The following is an 18,020-nucleotide window of genomic DNA, read 5'->3' as shown; positions in this document are numbered from 1 at the left end:
CTTATTTTGAGGGGTACTACCAAATATAGAATCGCCAACCAAACAAGAATGAACTTCATGGGTATTGTCATACAATTGTGATTTAGATTGGGGTAAAAACGTGTTAGCTTACATCGTTTTATTGTATTCAGTACATAGGCATAGAACAAAGAGAGGCTTTCATCCTGTGTTCCATCAAAAGAGTTTCTATTGTGCTTCATTGGGGGACGGCTAGTTGGTTGCAAGGTCTTGCGTAGACCATATTCACTTGCATGGTATCAGAGCACTTTAGCGCATTTCCAACCGTTTAATGCTACCTTTCATGCATGGAAAGATTTCATAATGTTACATGATAGCCCGATTATATATAAAAGAAGGATTGGATTGGCATTTAAACACCTCTTCCTATTAAGACATATGATACATGTTAAGTAGGGATGTGCGACTCATGGATATTGGTTTGGAGCTCAAGCTTATTTCTGGAGAGCAATCTTGTTTGGTGGCATTAACAACTTAGCTATTTCTAGCCTTTATTCATAGAGAGATTATCTTTAATTCCACCAAGGTTGAAAAGTTGGAACTTTAATAAATAAGGCATGCTAGATAAACTCGGCCAAGAAACTTTACATTTTGGATTGCACGATGATTTGGGGGCCTACTCTTTATCTTATACCATGGGCATGGATACCTTAAAAGACCACAAGACATGCTCATTCCTATATATTTTCATAGGTAGTATTGAAAGCATGCATGTAGCCTCTAATGCAACAATGTCAAATCTAACCATCTATATTTAAGTAGAGCATATAATTGGTTTAGTGTTTGGTAGTATGTCATTTATCTCAACGTCGTCAAATCTAACCATCTATATTTAAGTAGAGCATATGATTGGTTTAGTTTTTGGGTAGTACGTAATTTATCTTGGTTTGTTATGGGTAGAGTTGGTATGTGTGACCAAAGTAGAGCATATGATTGCTTAAGTGTTTGGGTGGTATGTAATTTGTCTTGGTTTGTTTTGGGTAGGTTGGTATGTGTTGACCTTAGTAATGTGTGCTTGGCATGCTTGTGTAATTTGTCTTGGTTTGTTTTGGTTAGGCTGGTATGTGTTGACCTTAGTAATGTGTGCTTGGCATGCTTGTTTTGATTGAGCACTATTTTCCATTATATTGTCTTTAGATTGCTTCACTTCATGTTTTTGTTTTTGATAAAATGTTGGATCTCTTAGTCCTTTGCTTGCGTTTGTGTGCATTATATTGTCTTTAGATTGCTTTGCTTCATGTTTTTGTTTTGATAAAATGTTGGATCTCTTAGTCCTTTGCTTGAGTTTGTGTGCTCCTATTTGAACTATTGACAATGCAACGATTGACGATGTGTAACGATTACTTCGACTACTAACCTTATTATTAAGCCCTGGAGATCCGTATTATTAAGCTTTTGAGATCCTATTAGGTATGGCAATTTGAATAAATAAGGATTTTAATAGCAAAAGCTAAGATAAAACCCTTTAAGATCTTATTAAGTTTATGGATTGTCCACTAGCCTATCAGGCTACTTAGTTTTATGGATTGTCTTCTATTGAAAGCTATGCTCTTGTAAGAAGTTTTCAAATAATTTAGCTAGGTTAGCTAGGTTAGCTCTGTTACCTACAAGAGTGGATTGTTTTGGGACTTTCTACTTAATCTTTCTAAAAACTGAAGATAATATGGTGATTTCTAGGCTTGATTTTGAAAAGTTAAGTTTAGTTCGTTCACATTGGAAACAAATTACTTCATGTTTTTTTCCTTTATTACTGAATTATTTTAAGCTGCTTTCAGCTCAAACTTTATCTTTTTATTTATTCTTTGGTATTTAATTCACACCCAAATTGTTTACCACACATGCGGATACATGCAATGATTTGCGGGCGCACCATGCAAGTTTGTAAGTAGGAGAGATTTTGCTTTCATTTTCTTACATGCATGTAACGAGGCGGGCGGAGTCATGATTGAGAAAGTCGCCGTTTCTTCCATCTTACAAATAATATGTACTGAGGGATGCAGCCATGCAGCCTCCAGGGCATCGCATACATCAGCATCCTAATTACCTCCTCCAAATCATTTGTCAAACTATATTATTGCAAGGTCTGTGGGTGGATGAAGGAAACAAGGCCAGGCTGTGTCAATATACAGGAATGCAGTTTTAGCTTTGCCATCTATTGGCCAATGGTTGATAGCAACCTATGATGAAAGTAAACCATTGTAAGCTTCTTTTTTAATTCAAAATTCGTATGTGAAGCTTTTTTAAATTCAAAATTCGTATGCTGGACAGGAGCAAGGGCAGGATTTAAGATACGACAGAATGGAACTGAAATTTTGAAAAAAGTTTAGGACAAGAACCAATGGATCAATCAAATAATCAATCACAGTGGCAGTATGCATTTGTTTCTTTTCCAGAAAAGAATCATCTATTAGAAACTTGAAAAAGATTAATACAGATCAGCTATCCATGAGGCACTGACCAAAAGAGAAAAGCTGGCTGGTCTGCAGCCTGCTTCCCACATTTGGGGGCAGGGTACACAGGAGTCTTGAAAGACCACCGAAAGGTGGAAACATTCCTTTAAGGCATGGCCTGCAGGTACCTTTTACATATTCACGAATTGAGGAATGTCCTAGCTGTATAGCCCTTGTTGTGCCTGCTTCCAGGATACAGCTAGGTCCCGATATAGATTATATGATGCCAGATAGCCACATATTGAAAGGGGTAGCTACATGATGTAACTGCTGCTCCCCACTCAGCATGCCTCCAAAATGGCCACATCAATCTCCACCATCCTGCTACTAGTGTCTCTCGCGTGCGCTAGGGCTCATGTCCAGGGCTCGTGTCCGCTCCTCAAGCTGCTGAGGGAGCTGGCTCCATGCCTGAATAGATTTAGCGTGTCCGATATCCCATTGTGCCCAGCTTATATGCATGTGCTGCCCCAACATACAACCCTTCTGATCTCATACCTCTAGATGTCTCATCAAGAGTTGGCCTAAATGAGGCCACCCGAGAGACATCTCATCAGTGGCAACCCCTTTGTTATAAGCTTATCATCAGTGGCAACCCTTTCCTTATACTCAATAACCTCAAGCCATAAAAAGAAACTGGAATGGGCCAAGAGAGGAGCGCCATGTGTACTAAATACACATGTGACTAACAAGAAGAATCTAGCTGGAGCTCTAGAGTCCCTAACGTGGTTCTTCCAAATGCAAAATGATCTGACATCATCGTGCCTGTCAGAGCCTCCCCTAATGCATCGCCCAATCACCTATGTAAAATCCATTTAGTCTCCTCAAGATGCCATCATGGTGGCCTTGGCCAAAAGAATACAAAAGGCTTCCTTGCATGTTGGTAAACTTTGTCTTACACCATGGATCTCGACCATTGATGAAGAAAATGAATACAAAAGGCTTCCTTGCATGTTGGTAAACTTTGTCTTGCACCATGGATCTCGATCACTAATGAAGAAAATGAAATGTTCCCATGTGCCCCACTCTCAAAAGGAGTCCTTGTGGAGAAGGAAGACCCTCCTAATAGATTGTCCTCTACAAAGACCAAAATTTTTAAGTCTGCACCAAAAACTGTGGAGTCCGTACCTGGTAACACTCTGTAAGCTATTGCCAAAATGACATCCTCTGCTATCGGCATGCAAATGCTTTATTGAAGATGCTGATTTTGGAATCCCAATTCATAAACCCATCCATACTTACCGACCCATAATGAGCTCTCCCTAGTAAAAAATCTATGGGTAAGAAAGAGCCAAACACATGAAGATGCATACTCTTTCGCTCCATCCCACTATTGGGGATCAAATCTCTGGGTGCCTCCTGAGAGGTGTTGGCTATATATGAGAAGGAGAACATATGTCCCCATAGCATCAGAACATCCACTGACCACCCAAGCAAGGGCTCCTTGCAACTCTTGTCATACGATAATTGCAGTGGCTACTAATGTGCATGGTCATGAAACCCATGCACGTTCCAACTCTCCACCAGCTCATCGAAATGATGCAAGGGTAGCAAACAATGTCTGATGATGACCATGCATAGTATTAAGTGCATCTGTGTAATCTGTTGAGATGTGGTTTATCCATTGAAATTATCTAGTAGAAGTCTCCCTCGTCGAGATGCCTTTGGCATGTAGCAAAAGTACCATATGTCATGAGGCAGCATAGTAGACCCCCTCAATGTGAAGCAAATAAAGTGCCTCCCAATTTAACCTTTATGTCTGCTTCTTGCAATTCAGAATGAAAGAGAAATTTTATGAGAAAAAGGAACATAAAAAAGAATGAAAGAGACATCGAACACCCGCTGAGCTTAGGCTATCATGTTGTGCTTTTATTTCTTATCCTGGCACACAAAACTAATTACCAGTATGGTCTTCTCACACATGCAGTAGCAGCATGGATCACCGTCAGAAGCAGTGACAGTTGATGGAGCAAGCATCTGAGATTCTTGATCTTGATGAGGCACGAGTGTTGTAGTACAATTAGCCAAAGCAATGCAAAACCGATTTGAAGGCACATGGTGGAGAAGGGAGAGAGAGAGGGTAGGCTAGGGAGAGAGATAATGATACTCAAAGAAAGACATAATGAAATGGAAATGAAATGACTAAGCAATGAACAAATGAAAGTACTCACATGTACACCAAAAAGCTTGTAGGCTTGATACTTGATTGATTTGACACTAGACAAGTACAGCTCTTATATAGAGCACACACACACATATGAACACCAATGCTTATGGGATAACTCCCAATGTGACATGTGGCATCCTTAGGACGCACTAGACTAGAACTCACACTAGAACACACCAAACTCACTCATCTTGACTCCATTTCCTAACACCCCCCCATGGAGGAAAGGTGAGTGACTACTGGAAGGACAGAGCATGACAATGACGGTATCTACTACTCTGTGTAATGTCTAAACTAGACATGGCTCTCATGCTAACTCAAACGATGAAGTCTAAGCATGGTTCAGAGGTCGAACTGAGCACTCACATGGCTTTATGTCCAAAACATGATTCAGAGGCTCATGTCTCAACATGGATGCATGACCAACTCAGTAGTCTAGAAAATCAATGCACCAACATCGTGGAACTCATATGCCAGGACTGATAACTAGACCCTATCAACGCCAATATATGGCTCCCACAGTACATCCCCCTCTTGACTCCAGGGACTAACTAGAAACATCGAGCCACAAACCATAAATATAAAAGAAATAAATCATTTTAGAAGGACTATCCAAGGCAGAGCACCTTTATTCACTCTTCAAACATTCGTTTTAAAGGGACTACTGAAGGCATAGAACCTTTATTACATAAGAGAAATCAGAATACATATGGGTTGTCATCCTCAACGAGGGTGACATAGGCAGTGAGTGCATGGTCGAGGTCTACAACCTCCTCTAGTGTATCAGGGGAAACAAGATTAGCATGGTGTCATTCTTGTTCTTTCTCCTTCTTCTTGAAGGAGTATGCTTCAATATGACCCTTCCGTTTGCAATATCTGCATATGATATTCTTATTGGCTTGCCATTTGCTTGTAGAAATAAGAGCTTCTTCAGTGCCGAATGTAGGAGTAGATTCCTTTTCCTTGTTCCGGCAGTCTTTCCCAATAAGAAGAGCAACCAAATCATCAAATGTGGTAGCTGCAAGTCATAGAACCTCAATGGTTTGCTCAAAGCGAGAAATACCTTGCATACTTATGATTAGGACAGCCATCTTGTCCTCATCATCTGGAGGGCACTTCAAACTTGACAATTGTTGAACTCTTAAGAGAGTGAAATTTGGAGAGGTGATCACCAAGCTCTTCATTTTCTTGCATTTTCATCTCATAAAACTTCAATTTCAGAAAAACTTTGGAGTTCGCAACCTTGTTACCAAATAGGCTCTCCAATCTGTGCCAGATCTCCTTAGCTTTGGATTTGAAGTCAATGTGATGAATGAGAGAATCTGCCAAGCATAGCCTAATAAGAGCAATAGCTTTGTCATTATGCGGCTTCCAAAGTTTGAGTTGTTGTTGATCCGTTGAAATGGCATCAGTTGCAATGACGTCCCATATTCCTTCCTTCATGAGAAGGAACTACAACTTCATCTGTCAAGTAGGAAAGCCTTGGCCCTTGAACTTCTCCACGAGTAAAGAGGTGGAGGATAGAGACATCATCGTGAGAGAGATGGAGCAGCAAAAAGTGATGATAGCTCAGCTCACTAGCTCATGTGGAGGAGAAGGGATAATGAGCAGCAAAGGCACGCATTTTGAGGGCAAAATCTGGCTGATACGGACAGATTGTACAGGTAGAAAACGCGGGCAGGAGCAGCAGTAGTTGGCGGCAGTCCCGAGGGTTGGTATCCAGCTGTATTCTTGAGCCACTTGCTTGCCTGCCTACCACCTCTTGGTTGCCTACCTGCTACCTCTTGCTTACTTCCATAACTAATAGCTCTTGTCATAGGTACCTTACTGCACCTTACTTTCGTTATAGTCTTTCGTTAGTAATCAATGTTTCTCTCTCTCTTGTTTTGTTTAAGACTGGCACTCATCTCTCTTAGGAGAGTTGTGTGTTGCAGTCTGTTTAAATTGTTTAATATTTATTTTGTATTGTATTTAAGTGTGTAGACAGGCTGGCACTCATCTCTCTTGCGAGAGTTGTGTGTTGCAGTCTTTTTTTGTCGTGTGTTGCAATTTTAATTGTATTATAAATAATTATCTTTTACCTGAGACTGGCACTCAAGTGAGGCTAATAGAGCAGCCGATCGTGAGGCATAGGTCCAGGCTGAAGGGGTAGCTGATGGCAAGGAACCATGGTGCAGTGGAAGGGAGACTCTACCTTGGAGGAGAGGGGAGCTTCCATTTGTGGGCTTCTCTCATCCTCTAGGTAGAGCAAGAACAAGGGGAAGGTAGGAAAGGAAGCTCTGATACCACATGAAGGCACATGATGAAGAAGGGAGAGAGAGAGGGTAGGCTAGGGAGAGAGATAATGATGCTCAAAGAAAGACATAATGAAATGGAAATGAAATGACTAAGCAATGAACAAATGAAAGTACTCACATGTACACCAAAGAGCTTGTAGGCTTGATACTTGATTGATTTGACACTAGACAGGTACAGCTCTTATATAGAGCACACACACACATATGAACACCAATGCTTATGGGATAACTCCCAATGTGACATGTGGCATCCATAGGACACACTAGACTAGAAGTCAAAATAGAACACACCAAACTGACTCATCTTGACTTCATTTCCTAACACAATTAAAGACGTAGATCAACATCACTAGCATACGACAACAGAGATGCCCACAGCTTCAGACAATCAAGAAAAAATCAGAAAATGATTACACAAACAGGCATGTGATGATAAAAGCGACAATAGAACAATGCCAATGCAATTGAACCTGGAAGAAGACAATGAACCAACTCCTACAAATATCTATAGGCACATTCAACATCAGGGCATGCAGAGATCTGCAAAGGCAATGAGTGGCAAGAATCCACAATCTGTTAGAAATCACTTGAAGCATGTCCTTGTCCATTTTCATCGGTACTCTTGGTTGATCAAGAAATTATTCCGCTTCTATATCTCATGTGATTGCTCCTCAGTCTTATCCATCTATTGATCAAACGTATAGTTTGTCTTCCCAGCAACCCATTTGTAGTTCCTAGCATTCTTGCGTCAGTGGCATAGCCATAGTAGAAGCACTTCAGTATGCTTAAAATAAAACAAAGGGCATACAAAACACAAACCTAAAGCAGCACCAGCTTGATTTACAGTAGATGAAACAGTGTGACAATCGAAGCTTTGTATAGAACTTTGTATAAGAGTCACGTTAAAGCATCAGCAAACAGCCACAATAACAACAATGGAATGGGGCACCTCAGATAAACCCACAGTGACTTTGGGTAATTTCTATGTGTAAGGTTGTCTGTAATAAACAAACAAATTTGAGCAAAACTTGTTCAAAGATTGTTGGGATTGCTTGGTAAAGTTATCTTGGAAAAGCCTTGTCAGAAATATAAAGCATCGACATAAAACATTTTTTGTGATGACGGACTTGGACAAAATCATGGATCAGCATAAAGCTGCCACGTGTACAGACTACATATGCATGAAGGACCGCCTAACCACATAGCTTCTCCTCCTCCCAAAGGGTCCGTGTAGGGATATGGAGAAGGAGGGTCCTCAATCAATATATACCAATGGTTGTAATCTGACCACATGTATGTGGGCACGAGAGAGCCACGTGTCTAGTGTGTGCAAGCTATCCTTCGTGAAGCCATTTCAACATGTATTTGGACTATTTACAGGGCCCTACTTGGACTAGGCGCAGGGCGAGGTCATTACCTCCAACAGGAACTTGACGGAGTTTCCTTAAAGATACTCAAAGTTCTTTTTTTTTCAAGAACCAGAAACTAAGGGCACTAGAAGACTTATTACTATCATTCAGTTTGACTAGTTACAGCCCATCAAAGCCTCATTGTTAGGCATTCTATCTTAGCTTCTCCATTCGAAGGTTGATTTGGTATTCCACACAGCACCTTGATATAGGACTTTGAAGATTCATGCTCTTGAGCCTCAGCATCAAGAGCTGCCCGATTGTCATCTCTCCTATTATCCTCTCAGATTGAGAGAAGGGCTTATGATATCCAAGAGATCCTCTCACAGTAAGAGAAGGGCCGTTGACTGCCGGATCAAGGGGGAGCATCATCATAACTTGACGACTTTGCAGAGGGTAATGGATCATGCCATATTCTATTTGATTTCTGATCATGTGTGCTTTGATTGAAAAAGATTAATCATTTCCTTAGGTATCATACTTTCATTTGATTGATCTACCCTTATGCACACACATCACCCACATAGTCTGTGTGAACGCCATAGAAGACACCATGAGTCAGACCTATGAAGGTCCCCTTCCAAAAACGCCAAAGTGGATGAAACCACAATGTAGTAGTTCTGCAATCCTAGTCCAAATGATGGTGGCCTAAATGCACTCCCGGAGGCAATGCGACTCAGTAGCAGCATCTAACGATGAGCGCAGAGGACAAGAGGGATTAGCCGCAATGCTCCTCCACTATTTCATTGCAAATCCTCCATGGATAGAAAGCTAAAAAAGAGATTGAGTTTTCTATGCCTAAGGGAACTCCATAATCTCTTCTGAAAATGTCTCTGAATCTCAAAGGTAATCTGAAAGATCTCCAAGTGATGAGATCTAGAGGGTCTCCAACCTCTGGCAGAAATCTGAAACTTCCTACTTCACTTAGTAATGGTGAAGAAGAGAAGGCCCTCTGTGTGGTTTCCGCAATTACATGGAATTTTAGCATTAGCGCAAATCATCTTGCTACAGCCAGACCTCTGTGGTTGTTTGCTATTACATGGACACTGGCCATGAGAATGTATCTAGCCCCCCCCCTTCCTCAAGAAAAAGACTTCTATTAAGTATGAACATTCCCCAAGAGCACATTGCTCAAGGCAAGAATACACCATGCGTAGCATGTGAAAAGACCGGAGAAGGTCAACCCCTACTCAACAAACAAATCTAGAGAAGATCCAAGGCTGAGATTGAAAACGCCACCTCAAACCTACAGTGACCTTCGAGAAGAAAGAACAGCCTCTCCAGTCCCTGAGGAAAAAATCCTCCTAGCAAAAGCAAGTGAGGAGGATCCATGCATGCTCGACCAGATGACCATCAAAGTGTGTACAATACCTGTCCAAATACTAGTCATTGTGTTAGAAGGGTGGACCTGGGAACCATCAAGTGCCTTTGTGAATCTGGATCTCTAGATATGCCAGGATGAAGTGCTCGCTATAATCTCCAAATAAGTATCCACTAAGGTAATTTGCAGGTTGGAGAGGAGGAACAACATCTAGAGAGAAGAACTTAACCAAATGATGTTGAACCAAAAAAGAAAGAACCAGATATGCCAGGCTAAAATGCTCACAAAGCCAGATCCACATATGCCAGGCTAAAATGCTTGCTATGATCTCCCAAAATAAGTATCCACTAAGGTATTTGCAGGTTTGCAAGAAGACCAGGAACAACATAGAAAGTGAAGAACAAAGCCAAAGAGAAGCTATGCATCCCATAAAACACTTGAGGCCCTGATAGAGAGTGCCAAGCCAATGAGACCCAAAGTGATGAGGAGCAAATGTACTCAAAAGTCCCACAATCCCTTCCAAACAAACATGGCTTGTTTGCAATCTAAAAGGCAATATTGAACGGACTCCCCACCAGAAAGGTAAGGTGAGAGCAAGAAGATGGAGCCCCAACCTTGGACCTCCACTGATGTATTGCAATACCTCCATCAATAGAAAGACAAAAGAAAATAGTGATTTTCCTTTTCTTGAGAGACGTCCATAGTCTTCTCTAAAAAGATTTTTGGAAATCTGAAGAAATATGAAATCCTTCAAGTGAGAGGCTCTGCAACCCCTAAAATTGAGCTCAGACCTTCTGGCATTACTAACAGTCTAGTGGAAGAATGGAAATTTCTTCTCATAATTTCATGCATCAATCCTCCCATGCTCTATGGTATTGCAAGTTCTTTATGGGGATACCCCCATAAAGACAAATCCTCCATGAGCCCAAGGTTATGTCCTTCGGGCAGGGGTCCAAATACCATCCCGAAGAAAAAAAACATTTGCTCCACGTGCCCCACAATCCTGACCGGCTGAAAACAAGCATCCATGATAATAACCTCATCCATGGACTTGGATAGCCTACCCATATAGTGCACATCAAAGACCAAGGCATCCTCAACTCTCTCTCTCCGGAGATCAATGCCCTATAGTAGCAGGATGCCTTTGCTCAAAAAAGTTCCCCATCCACCTAACACACCATGCGTCTCTTATGTATGAGGACCTAGTCAAAGGGTAAAGCTGCATCAATCTACTAAACCCTCCTGCTTCCTCTAAGGTGGCTAGCCATCTGAGAAGTATGTTCTTCCAAAAGTCTTTTGGAAAACTTCCAAAGCCCACAAACGATGTGGGGCCTCTCTCCCAACTAGACTATTACGTGTGACCAAAAACACCTACGGGTCTGCCATGATCATCAAAAACCAAATCCTTCCACATTGCAACTGCCTATCAATTCATCTTGAGAGGGGAGGGATCCTCCGAAGAGAACTCTTGAAACTGCCCCAAGCTTTTAGGATGGTAGTCATAAGAGGGAAAGAACGGATCGATTCTCAAAAGACGAGTTGCAACAACTAAAAAGATGTGGTACAAGAAAGATAGTGTTCTTGTCTCCTTTTTTATCTAGTAGAAAAAGATAGGCAAATCACCTCTCTATTCATTACGTGTATGGGCCTTACATAGGTTTATCACAAGCTCCTCCCCATCATCAAAGCTTCTTTTGGAGTGGTCACAAAGGTTCCTCCATTCCTTCTTTGGCAGCAAAGGCAATCATGATTGATGAAGTCCCTCATGTTAGGGTCATTTTTTAAACGCTAATATCAATAATGATCACATCATGCTTCAACAAAGACGACTAGATGGCTTCCTTTTTCGATAGAGCATTGGGCTTGTAAGTTTTAAGGATAGTGTCGTATTTGCAAACTCTCATTTTGCCAAGGATTTTCCAAAGAAGAAAATGAGAAGTGCAAGAAGATAATAAGTAATGCTCCTCCCTCTTCTTGACAAGATCCTTCTATGGTGCCTGCTTCTCCTTATCAAAGATGAAGGATAACCACAAATGTTAGGCTTGTTGTTTCTTGCTACCATAAAACTCAAAACTCCTCATGTCCATCATATACCATCTTAGATTCTTGATGAGCCTCTTTCTCCATCAGCTCAGTAAGTTTTTCCCCTGATGAAGTACTTGGATTGGTTCTCACCTAGACACATCTGTAGGCCATCTTCTGGTGGTTCTAGTGATGCCCTATAGGCCATGGTATGTGCCTTGTAGGCATAAATGTAGGCACTTGTAGTGTTAGTGCCTTTTAGGCCACATAGGACACTTAGTCCTATGTGACACCTAGGACACTTAGTCCTAGGTCTAGGTACAAGTACCTTGTACTCCTATTTTTCATTATCCTAGTTGACGTGACGGCAGACTCTATCGACTCTTTGTACCTTGCTCTCTCTCTCTTTCTATTCATCGATCCTACAGTGGTATCAGAGCCACGTTTAGATTCGTCTCCTGCCCCCGCTCCTCTCATCCGTACTCCTCTCTGTACTTGCGTTGTACCTGTGTCGTACACCCCATACGGTTCTGTACTTGCTCAGCATCATACCTGAGATCCTACGCTGTACATGCACCGTACCTGATCAGCGTCGTACCTATTGTTCACGCGCTGTTGCACAACGTACCTGCATCGTACGTCCGTACTGCATACAGTACTGCGCCGTACTGTACTCCCTTGCGCTGCACCTTCCATATGTCTGTACTTGCAGACAGTACTGAGTCGTACAGTTTTCGTATAGCATAGCAACACTGTACCCGTTCAATACATCGTTCGTACAGGCGTCGTCCAGCCTCCATACATGCATCGTACAGTCTCCGTACAAGCATAGTAACTGCCTCTGTACTGTCATCTGTACAGTTGTGTTTACTCCCGGATTTGGTACAGCATTTGGGACGTGTTAAATTCTTGCAGTCTTTTACTTGACAGTTTTTACTGTCAAACCCCAATTTTCAACAGAAAAATTTAGGGCTTTTGACATCTGGACCTTCAACTTGTCAATACAATACTTTTGACAAGGTTGACAACTGAAATCTTTCTAAAATTTCAAGTTTTCAGTTAATTTCAGGTTCAGGACTGTCACATTGTGCCACGTCATCACTAAGGTCAATAAAATTTGGGGCTTTTTGTGTTGGGAGCTCAATTTCAACTAGTGTTTGGGACAGTAACTCATATTTTTGCAGTTTCAAGCCTTGAGGCTATACATTGGGTCAGATTGCAGGACATTGAGTCACTTTTGCAGGACATTGAGTCAGATTTGCATACATTGGTTCACATTTGCAAAAAATTTCAGCAAAATTTGGGGCTTTTCTGCATTTGCCCTCTTTTGGCCTATTTGCCCTCAATAAATTTGGGGCTTTTCCTAGATTTGCTGTTTTTGCAGTGAACATTGCCTGCCACAGTCACATTTGGGTCAGATCAGCATTTGCCCTTTGATTTGGGTCAGAAATTTGCAGATATTTGCTGTCATTTTTGGACAGCCAGCTTTTTGCAGTGATAGCCCTGAGGCTTTTGGGTTTCCAGGTCTTTTTCAGGGTATCACATTTGCTATGGCTTGGAACAATCAAGATTTATTTGGAGTTCTTCGTGAAGATGATAAGTTGGATGGCACCAACTATCCGATGTGGTCTTATCTCATGAAACATATTCTTGTTGCAAAGAATTTGTGGAATATTGTTTCTGGGGCTGATCTGAGGCCAGCCAATGCTACAGTGGTTGCCTCTACTGCTGGTCCTTCTGTGGGGGTACTCCTCCTGATGCCTCTTCCTCTAGCACTCCTGCTGCTGCTCTTCCAACTCAAGAAGAGTCAAGATGGGATGCAAGAGATGCAAATGCACATTCATGTATTGCTTTATCATGCAAGAGAATCATTATTCCACACATCCGGTCTTGCAGGAAAGCAAAGGATGCTTGGGATAAATTGGCTTCTCTCTATCAGATTCGCAATGAAGCTCGTGTTGCATATTTGAGAAGGCAATTACATGACGTCAGTATGAATGAAGGTGAGTCAATGGATGCATACTTGACAAAGGTCAAGGACCTCATGGAACAGCTTGCCAACATTGATGAGGTGGTGCCGAATTCACAGCTTGTTAGTACCACATTGAATGGACTGCTAGATACGTATCAAGGGTTTGCTACAACCCTTCGATTAGTGGCCATGGGTAATCCAGACCACTATTCTTTTGATCAGCTAGTTACTTTGCTTTTGCAAGAAGAGCAAAGTAGAGCTAATAGACAAGCCATTATTCCTGATCATGCATTTGCTTCACAGCAGACAGGAAGAGGCAAGGCTTCCAAGCCTATGGGCAAGCCAAAATCTGCGCATAGCAGCTGCAATTCCTCCCATGCATCTAAAAATACAGCAGATAAGTCAAAGAAGAAAAGATGCAAATATTGTCGCAAGCTTGGACATGACATTTCAGAATGCAGGAAGCGCATTGCTTCGGAGAAAAAGAAAGCAGGATTCACAGTTAATGCCTCTCATGCTATTGAATCCCATGAGCCAAAAGATGCTTCACATGCACATGCTCTTCAGGATGATTGGGCATGGACTGTCCATTGCTCATTTGATCCATCCAAAGCTGATGCATTCTTTACTGCTAATGATGCTCAGTCCTGGTACTTTGATAGTGGTGCTTCCAAGCATGTCACATCTTGCAGACAGTTGTTTCATTCTTTAGCTGATGCACCTCGAGGGGGGACTGTTACATGTGCTAATAATGCTTCATATGCTGTAAAAGGAGTTGAAGATGTGCAGCTCACATCCATTTCAAGCCATCCTGTCACTCTGACAAATGTTCTTTTTGTGCGTGGCATTGAAGTCAACTTGATTTCAATTTCAGCAATTGCTACTTCAGTTTTCAGAGTGATTTTTGATGGCTACAGATGTCTAGTTTATGATCTTCGTGATGACAATGCCATAGTTCTCACTGGCACTTTGCAAAAAGGGCTTTATCACCTTGATCATCATTCAGCTGCACTTTCTATTGAAGCATTGGCTATTTCAGATTCACAGCTTGCTGAAAGTCATCTTTGGCATGAGAGAATGGGCCATCTCAATTATAGAGCTCTTGCAAAGCTACATTCACAGCAGATGGCAAATGATGTACCTCAGACTCACACAGTTTCCAAACATGTGTGTGAGGGTTGTCTTTTGGGTAAGATGAATCGATTTCCTTTTCAAAAGAATTGTCCAAAACTCTGACAAAGGAAATTGCAGCTAGTACACAGTGATGTTTGTGGCCCAATGAGGACAAATGCCATTGGGGGGTATAAGTATTTCATGACTCTCATTGATGATTTCACAAGATATTGCTGGGTATATCCTTTACAGGCCAAATCTGAAGTTTTCTTATGCTTTCAGAGATGGCTGAATATGGTTGAGAATGAATCTGGATGCAAGCTTGTCACCCTCAACACAGATGGGGGGGAGAGTATATGTCAAAGGAGTTTGATGCATTTCTGTCTTCACGGGGCATTATTCACTCATGCACTACTCCTTACACTCCTCAGCAGAATCCTATTTCTGAAAGGAAAAACAAATCCACAATGGAGATGGCCAGATGCATGCTTAAGGCCAAGTCTTTGCCCAATAAATTTTGGCTTGATGCAGTAATGTGTGCCAACTATGTGCTGAATAGATCACCTACACGGGCATTGAAGACTATTACACCTTATGAAGCATGGAAAGGCAGGAAGCCTTCACTTTCACACATGAGAGTTTTTGGGTCTCTTGCCTATGTTCATGTACCATCTCAGCTAAGACATAAGCTTGATGACAAGGCAATCAAATGCATATTTATTGGTTACAGCCAGGAGAGCAGAGGGTATCGGTTATATCAACCAAATACTGGGAAGATTATTGTCAGTAGAGATGTAATCTTTGCTTAACATTCAGCTTCTCCTGGCCCTAGATTTGCAAGTGGATCAAGGGATGAGATGAGGGGAAAAGGCGCTTCACTCCGAGCCCTTGATTTGCAAGAGAAGGCTGATCCTCATTCATAGGCTAGTGCTTTTTTGGATCTTGTTCTAAATGCAATTTCTATTGCTGGCGGCAATGGAGACTTTCAGGTTCTGCTATACCTGGACGCTCCTCAGGAGGACTGTGATGTAGCTGGAGCATGTGATGCACCTACACAATCCTCTATCTTCTCCTCGTGCACTAGCTCCTCCTATACCATTTGCTCCTCTAACGTCTGCTCCAACATCATGTCAGACATGGGACGGCTCCATTATTATTTGGGCATTCAGTTTGCTCATGTTGAGGGGGGTATCATGATGTCTCAATCCAAGTATATTGGACAGCTCCTTGATCGTTTTCAGTTTGAGGATTGCAAGCCAATCTCTACTCCAGTGGACCCTGGCTTCAAATTCTTAGCTCATGATGGGATCCCACCATGTGATTTCACTCTTTATCAGCAGGCTGTTGGATGCCTTATTTATTTATGTCAGACCAGACCTGACTTGCAATATGCAGTATCTCAGCTCAACAGATTCATGCACATGCCCAGTTCACAGCATTGGCAGGCAGTGAAGAGAGTCTTTAGATATCTCAGAGGCACTCAGGATTTAGCCCTCTTCTATGGTGATCAGGGTTCACTTACCATGCATGCTTACACGGATAGTGATTGGGCAGGATGTTCCGACACCAGAGTGTCACATACTGGCAATTGTTTTTTGCTTGGCAATTCATGTATTTCTTGGCTCAGCAAGAAGCAACCAACAGTTGCCACGTCTAGCTGTGAGGCTGAGTACAGGGCAGCTTTCACCGCTACAGTAGAGTGTGTTTGGCTTCGACAGTTACTTACAGATCGTGGTATTTGCCAGACATCCTCTACTATTGTCTACACTGACAGCCAAAGTGCTTTGGCCATTGCACGTAACCTAGTGTTTCATGCACGTACCAAGCATATTGAAGTTCACTATCATTATGTTCGGGAGCAGTTGTCAGCAGGAGACATAGAGTTGTCCTATCTTCCCACAGAGGACAACATAGCAGATATGTTTACAAAGGCACTTCCTCGTCCCAAGTTCGAAGTCTTCCGACAGGCTTTGCACTTGGTTCCCTTTGTTACATGATCTAAAATCCCTTGTACATTCATAGGTGGCTATATCCTTTTGGATGAACATGTGCCATTATGACCAGAAGATACCTGGTATTCTGAGACGTTTCCAGAGTACTTCAGACCATCCCATGGAGGGGGGTTTGTAGGCCATCTTCTAGTGGTTCTAGTGATGCCCTATAGGCCATGGTATGTGCCTTGTAGGCATACATGTAGGCACTTGTAGTGTTAGTGCCTTTTAGGCCACATAGGACACTTAGTCCTATGTGACACCTAGGACACTTAGTCCTAGGTCTAGGTACAAGTACCTTGTACTCCTATTTTTCATTATCCTAGTTGACGTGACGGTAGACTCTATCGACTCTTTGTACCTTGATCTCTCTCTCTCTCTTTCTATTCATCGATCCTACAACATCTACAAATAGTGCCACCAGGGTGGAGACCACTTTTATGTCTTTGGTTGCCCCAATGAGTAGGGACTGTAAGGGGAGAAGCTCCATCTCAGCTCATGTAGAGCAATGTCTACTTTGGCTGACTGTGGAGACTTTATGAGTGCTTTCCAATTTTGTTGACACTCCGGCTCATTTGGAGAGGCACTAACTCCCATTGGCATGAGACAACATGATACTATCCTCTCTCTGGTTGACTTCCAGCCCCTCACGTATGTCAGGAGAGGTTCAGAGAGGGCTTCCTTACTAGATCTGGGAAGTACCTCTAGGCTTATTTTCTCCCACTCTCCCAGTGATGAGGATTGTTACCAAAAACATTCAAGGACTTGTAGGCTAGATAGAGTGGCCAAGACCTTGCTATTCTAATCATGGACTTTGAGAAAGCTTATGATAGAGGAGATTATTGGGGCTATTTAGAGGGTATGCTGCTGCATTTTGATTCATGGATTAGAGTTGGGACTTGATTGTGGGATGATATGTAAAGAGAGGACAACTTGATCTATAAAGAGAGGACACATCTGATTATAGGCTGATCTATAAAGATATATTTTTTTCTGCGACCATCATAGGCTTGATCTCACATTACCAGCCACAGCCATATTTCTTATTAGAGTTTTCATTTGTTCAGACTTTTCTAGTGGTATTTTTCCATGCTCCACTGATGTATATATTCTTTGATTTTCTTCTCGCCATTGTATCTTTCATACTCAATAAAAGTCTATTTCAAAGGATCACAACAATTAATAGAAGATCTTCAATCTCACAGGCCATTTTGATCTACTAAGAAAAATCTAGCTTCAAGAAACATCAATCCTTACCAGATT

This window comes from Dipteris shenzhenensis, chromosome 14 (assembly GCF_047967505.1).
Source record: "Dipteris shenzhenensis isolate YYH24624 ecotype China chromosome 14, Dip_SZ_1.0, whole genome shotgun sequence".
NCBI classification, from domain to species: domain Eukaryota; kingdom Viridiplantae; phylum Streptophyta; class Polypodiopsida; order Gleicheniales; family Dipteridaceae; genus Dipteris; species Dipteris shenzhenensis.
The sequence above is the reverse complement of the archived record's forward strand: the minus strand, read 5'-3'. Positions refer to the sequence as shown.